Source organism: Macrotis lagotis, chromosome 1, assembly GCF_037893015.1.
Source record: "Macrotis lagotis isolate mMagLag1 chromosome 1, bilby.v1.9.chrom.fasta, whole genome shotgun sequence".
NCBI classification, from domain to species: Eukaryota; Metazoa; Chordata; class Mammalia; order Peramelemorphia; family Peramelidae; genus Macrotis; species Macrotis lagotis.
This window is the reverse complement of record NC_133658.1, coordinates 820,661,091-820,667,995: the sequence shown is the minus strand read 5'-3', so window position 1 is coordinate 820,667,995 and position 6,905 is coordinate 820,661,091. Positions and strand designations below refer to the sequence as shown.

Genomic DNA, 6,905 nt, shown 5'->3' with positions numbered 1-6,905 from the left:
AGAATGTTTTATAAAGTAATATCACTATTCTGAGATGCAGGTAAAGGGTTGGTTGAGTAAAGGGAGCAGTGGGTAAAACAATACCAGTAGAATCTTGTCTTAGAATAGGGGAATGTAGTTGCACAGTCAGGACCTTTAGCAATGAACTTAAAGAAAAAGTCAATGAGAAGAGACCTTCCCTGATTTAGCTCATATCTCTGAAGTTGTAACTTCATTCTCAGACTGTGACATTTTTTTCTGTCAACACATAGGAAATCTGTTGAAGGGAGTAAAGGGACAATTGGATTTTTTTTCTATAACTTCTAAATTTTCTTCTTCTTTTATGATGCAAAAATAAGGATTCTGTGATTATAGCCACTATCAGAAATGCTCCTACATGCCAGACAGACACTCTTAGAAAACAGTAAAACAATTGTCATTGATGTCTTTGGAAAAAGGCAATCTGTGCCATAACAGAATGGGACAAGAAAGGAGTAATGGGTAAAGTAGGCTATTGGCCACAACAAGGAGTCACTGGAGGTACAGCAAAGGGAATCAGTCTCAAATGAAATCTTGGATATTATTATCTTATGTCAAGAAAGACAGTGGAACACTATTCCTCAATGAAAAGTCATAATGGATTAAGAATAAACAGTCAAATAAGTACAAACTATAATAACCTAAGGTTATAAGGAAAAATGAACTTAAGGGTCTGTGAAAAATGAAAGTTTAAACTCTTACCAGTAGCTTAAAGTTTGACCCATATCTGTTGTAAGAAGCATGGCTCACTGACATAATGTATCTAAATGACCCTCTAAAGAAGTATTAAATTCTTCAACAATCCATGATAATGTAGTGTTAATTTTCCAGTTGCCTCACTGAATCAAAAGCATTGATATCCTGTGATCTCCTTAAGCCTTGAAAAAGTTGAGGAGGCATCCAGGGACCAGAGCTTTCGGTTTGCTTTCTCTTGATTGGTGTATTTACCTGTAGACATTTCTTCAAGAGAGCATCTCCAAATATTAGGGAGTAGATCATAGGAGGGCATCATCCCTTCTCTATTCTCTTTGTGCTTTTACAAATGGACACTTTTGCAATGGAAAGTATAAGCAAGATGACCCCAAGCATCACAAGTCGAGATATATTCTGGTTCCAAGGATGCTAAATCATCTTCTATCTTGATGAGGGGAAGGGTCTTCACAGTAAAAACTGAGGAAAATTCCATTAATGACTTTAGTGATAAGGGAAAAGAAAAGAAAATAATCAACAATAAACTCTGAATGCACATCTGGTAGGTATCTTGAACTCACATGCAAAACAGCAATTAATGCTTACTCAAAAAAAAGAAGAGCAATACAAAGAAAAGTTAAGACCTACTTGAGAATCAAAGAATTTCTCCTCCCTGAAAGAAGCAATCCAGAATTCTGAGGAGGAAGGTTCCCACTATTCTCTACCACTTGGAGGTACATAAATCTGTGGGACTCTGTGTTGTGTGTCATTCAAAATCCTCTGGAGTTTATGTATATTAGTAATGATATTTCCTTTATGGGTTCTATAAGAACAGCAAGATTGTTAGATATAGCCACTAAGGTTGTTAGAGGCATTTGTTTTCCTACTGACTTGTGAGGCACTGAGTCCATCTCCATCTACAACCTAACACCCTGAAATAGCCACAGTAGTACACTGAATGATAGCTCAGGTATCTTGGGCAAGATTTTTCAGGGTAGTTAACAGGTTCCTAATAAGTTAATAAATTTCTCAGTCAAACCTCAACAAAGAATCAGAGCACAGAAAATTCCTATAACCAGTTCCTCCTTTCACCAGATTGTCAAATTCCTCAAATACTTTGCTTTAGGAGATACCACCATGCCCCCCATTCCTGTTTATTCTCACCTCAATCTTATTGAATAGTTACTTACAGTCACATGTGCAATCAAGTAGGGTATTCTGCAGGTCCCATGCCAGCAAGGTGGGAGACAAGAAAAGACAACAGGAACAGATAAAAAGTTATCCAGGGGTATCCAGCTCCTATGGCAGTTAAGGGATTCTTGCAGTAACACTGGTCTGGTTGTGCCTATTATAAGTAACAGATGCAAAGGAAACACTATGATTTGCAAATTTTTGGTCTGTGAACATAAAAAGGAAGAAACTTCATTAGCATCAGGATTAGTGAATGTCAAGTTACACTTCACTGAATTTTTTCAAAGTATTCCAGTATTTATATTCTTACTTTTATTTACACAGAAAATAAAATCAGTTAAGGAGTAAGATACTGTTAATGGAGGAAGACTAGCTGTATAATGAGCCTAGGTCACATTGTTGTTTGCCAATATGAGGAATTTTACCTTAAAATATTTGAGGTCCAACTCTTGGTGACACAGAAATGTCCCATTTAGTAGCTTCCCATGATTTATTACCAGTGGCACAGTGAGCATAAGCAAAAGGAGCAATTGGTCCAGTGAAAGAGAAATGATTGCCTTATACTTGGAGCATAATATCTTCTGTACTGTCAGGGACAGCTATCCATGGTTCAGATGAAGTCTTATAAATCTTCTGACAACTTCAACATCCATGCTTTCCAATTACATCTGCATACAACAATTTATGATTCTATTTGACCATGCATTCGAAGAACATAATTGTTCAAATCCCATTCATTTTTTAATTTATGAGCTCCCCTTATGAAGGTATGAGTATAATTGGGGTACAGAAAAATTTTCCTCGTTGGTGAAAGGTCACAAGGTGAACCCATGGTGCAAGGAAGACAGCAATAAAGATGGAAATGAATGCAAAGCTGTCTATTGAGGGAACTAACAGTAGGCTTGGTTTGAGCAGAATTCAGCAGTGGGTATTGGGGAAGCATGCCTTTCTAGAGGTTATAGGAAGCAGGGTGATATGTTTTGTATAGGCACTGAGAGTTGTTTGGGGTCTCCAAGGAGAATGTGTTTTGTTGGGGTCACCAAGTTGAGACTGTGAGCTTTTTGGAATATTTATGGAAGTTAGGATTTATTTCCTTCCGAAAGGATACTCAACAAGGTTCTACTGGGCAAGAGTGCGACTCAAGTCTGAATCCAACATTCCAGCTTTTTTGTTTTAATTTTATATAGGCGAGTTGGTGTTAGAGGTCGGTTCTTCATAAGTTGCTTCTAGTTGAAAGAGTATGATATGGGCGCGGCTAGGTGGCATCGTGGATAAAGCACTGGCCTTGGAGTCAGGAATACCTGGGTTCAAATCCGGTAATAATTACCCAGCTATGTGTTCTTGGGCAAGCCACTTAACCCCATTTGCCTTGCAAAAACCTAAAAAAAAAAAGAGTATAACATCATCAGGTACTGCAATGGTTCGAAAGTGGAATTGTTGGGCCCAAAGTAACATCATGAATTTGTTCATCTGTGAAGTTGCTTATTTATTGTCTTATGGATGAAGGATGAATATATCCTGAACTAAGGAAGACCTAAGAGGAATGCTGAGAGACCATGATTAGTGGGATTAATATGGGGAAGAGTCAAAGGAGTATTTGGCAAGACTGGAACCAATTGGACCAAGTGTCAGCTGATTTTTGTTCTAATATATGGGGCTCTGTCAACCAGTTTTTGTAGCAATATCCTAGATCAATGCTGATTCATTAATACAAAAACATCATTCTTCATCCAGGAACAAAAAAGGCCTGCCTTTTCTGGGGTTAGTAAGTCTAAGTCTGTTTTATAAGGTTACAGCAGCTAGGGAAGCCAGCTAATCTTGAATCTGTAGCAGATTTTTGGCTGTATCATCAACACTTTCCTGGAGGCCTTGTGATGGCTGCTGGAGATAATATACAGAAATTGAGAGGCCTCTTAGCCCTGTACCTACTTCAGAGAGGATCTCTATAGTCGCTAAGTGACAGAGGGGTTTGTTGTTGGACCAGGCAGTTCAGGAGTGCTAAACATTTAACATTCCTTATTTATACACAAAATCATTCATTTATTACCTATGATATTGTAAAATGCTAGCATCTAAATTCCCCAAATAAAATTATCCACAATGAAGCAATTAAATCTAAAGATATAAAAAATACACAGTATTCATATCAAATTTGTCCTTTGTCAATCACTATGTTAAGTACTTTCAGTCATATGACTCTCACAGTGAGGTTGGAAGGTTGGTGCCTTTAGTATTCCTTCCCAGAAAAGTATCCAGAGATAAAAAAACAGCATAACTTGCTAAAAAATTTCTTAATGTCAAATAATAAGTGTCTTTTGAATTGATCTTAATTACCATAATTATCTTATTAATGCAGGGAATTATGGACATAGGAGAGTGGTACATCCCAGGAAGTGCCACTCCTTTGAACTCTCTTGGTTCTTCCAGTCTTTCATACAGAATTTTGGGGCTTTCTCTGGCTCTTCCTTAAGCCATGTGAGCTTCTGGGCCTCTCCATGTGGCCTGATTAAGCCAAGATTCTCTCTGTCTCTCTCCCTCTGTCTCTGTCTCTGTCTCTGTCTCTGTCTCTGTCTCTCTCTCTCTCTCCCCCTCAAACTTCACCTGGCCTCTCCTCATGGTACTTTACTGCTTTCCTTACTAATTTTGCCCAATGTTTCTTGTAACAAAATTTTGCCATAATAAAATATTGAGAAGTTTTAACATCTCAGAAAGCTGCAAATTCCTTTGCTTTTTCAGTGACTTTAAATCTTCTGCCTTCAATCTCCAAATCTTTAATAATTATCAAGAGATGAAAATTGGCATAGAACCTACAAGCACTTCAATCACAATAATGCTATTCATGCTTTATTTTTTTAAACCTTGATGCACATTTCCTACTGATCAACTTAAAAGGAAAAAAATAATTCCTTTTTAAATAAATATGTGTTTTGTCCCATTCAGATGCTATGGTATTAGGAGTGTAAAAGAAAAATTCAGTAATAAAGAACACTCCCTTCCAAGTCATAGGCAACTGATAGAAATGGTATTTTAATTTTAGACTAATTATGTTCTTAAATTATAGCTGCACAATTGTTGAAATCTTATGAATTCATGGATTCTTACACAATTCAGTATGTTATCTTTTAACTAAGCTGAAATTATTAAATATAGAGTTCCTAGATAACTATTAGATATCATGCTATTGAACAATGTACTACTATCATGCAACATTTGCAGTCTTTAATGCATTTCATAGCAATATATTTATGTACTCACACATATACATAAATATGCATATACATATCTATACATATTTCGATGTGTGTGCATTTCACCATTAAACATTTTCCTAAACATTTCTTGGTCTCATATTAACCAATATGATAATGGGAAAAATGCAAAAGAAAAAATGTTCCCCTTCTAAAGATATTACTTCCCTTTAAGAAAGATAAATATAGATAAAGAAAAGAGGGTAAGAAAGTTAGACAAGGGTAAAATCCCCCTATAAATAGTTGGGTTATTGAGACCCCTCTTGGGTAGGGCTTTTGACCTGGATACTACTGCTCTGGTGGTGGATAACCCTGATGTGAAGGTGGTCCTTGATATGCATCTTGCTGTTAACCATACTGAGAATTCCCATCAGGGTAATATTGCTGGTTCATGCCTCCTGGAGGACCTTGACCACCATGACTGTATTAGTCCCCATAATAGTCTTCATGGCCCTAGTATTGCTGTGGTGGACCTTGCTGAGGTGGCCCAAAAGGAGGACTCTGTCTTTGACCCTTGGCTATATGATTAATTCCTTTGGTTAACTTATCATTTCCCTTGGGGGCTATTGTCCTGGAAAATGCTTACCACCTCCCTGTGGCATTTTACTACTGGGAAGGAGGTTGCTGGTGCATCATTTGACCTTGGTTTGGTTGCATGTTCATATTTGGTCTAGGGTCATAGTTTTACATAGGCTATCCTTGACTCCTTGTCATCTGATTCTGTATAGGCCTACTTTGTGAGGATGGCACAGAATTGTTGTAACTCTCCATGGAACCATGATTACTTGAAGGCATATCCATAGAACTGCTTATTATATGGAGCTGATTGTGTACAGGCACATAATTTGGCACACACATATATCTGGCTGTTCATCTGGTTCTGGAGGTGTGGTACAGGAGGACCCCCACCTACCATTCCATCTGAAGACATGTGAGAATGTGGAGGTGGGAGAGGGTCACTCTTCTTCATCCTTTTTGGACCCAGAGACATAATCTTTGTTCATGGTACTTGTGTAACCTTCAGAAAGTCATTTTCTCCTCTCTGAGTCTCTGTTTCCTCCTTTGTAAAGAGGTGGAATTGGATTCAGTGTCCTCTAAGTCCCTTGCCATCTCTAAATCTATGGTAAAATAGTCTTCATAGGTGGATTGGAGTTTGTTATCATAGGAAGAGTAACAAAATTTGCATGTAATAGCTGTTGATACCTTCTGAATCCCTGCAGTAGTGCCTTGGACCTGAGGACAAACATATTGACCTTCTTGTAGCTGACATCCAGATTCAGCATGACTAATATAGTAATATGCTTTACTAAATCGAACAAGTATAACCTGTAGTAAATTGAGGAGGTTAGGGAGAAAGAAAGAAAATTTGGAACTCTAAAATTTTTAAACATGAATGAATGTTAAAAATTGACTAAATGTGTTTTCACATGTAAATGGGGAAATAATACTTTTTTTTAAAAAAATCATTATTTTTTCAAATCCAGTCTCAGACACTTAATAATTACCTAGCTGTGTGGCCTTGGGCAAGTCACTTTACCCCATTTGCCTCTCAAAAAAAAATAATTATTTTGAACACTAAAGTTTGAAGAGTTTTCTAAGGACATTCTTCCTAGGTATTGAGGAGAAATGTTTTGATTAGCAGGTCAAATAAATCAAACTTCTTATTTTCTATAACCTAAGCTTTTAGTTCCAATTGAAACTTTTGTCAAAGGTCACTGATAGTTTTTCTCCCACTCTACCCTCACAGTTAAGGCAGTC

At 37.2% G+C, this 6,905-nt stretch overlaps 1 pseudogene; it reads right to left on the bottom strand.

Moving 5' to 3' along the window:
- Positions 1-3,711: 3,711 nt before the first annotated feature.
- On the bottom strand, positions 3,712-6,430 carry LOC141507277 (protein SSXT-like; annotated as a pseudogene).
- Between the last annotated feature and the right edge of the window lie 475 nt (positions 6,431-6,905).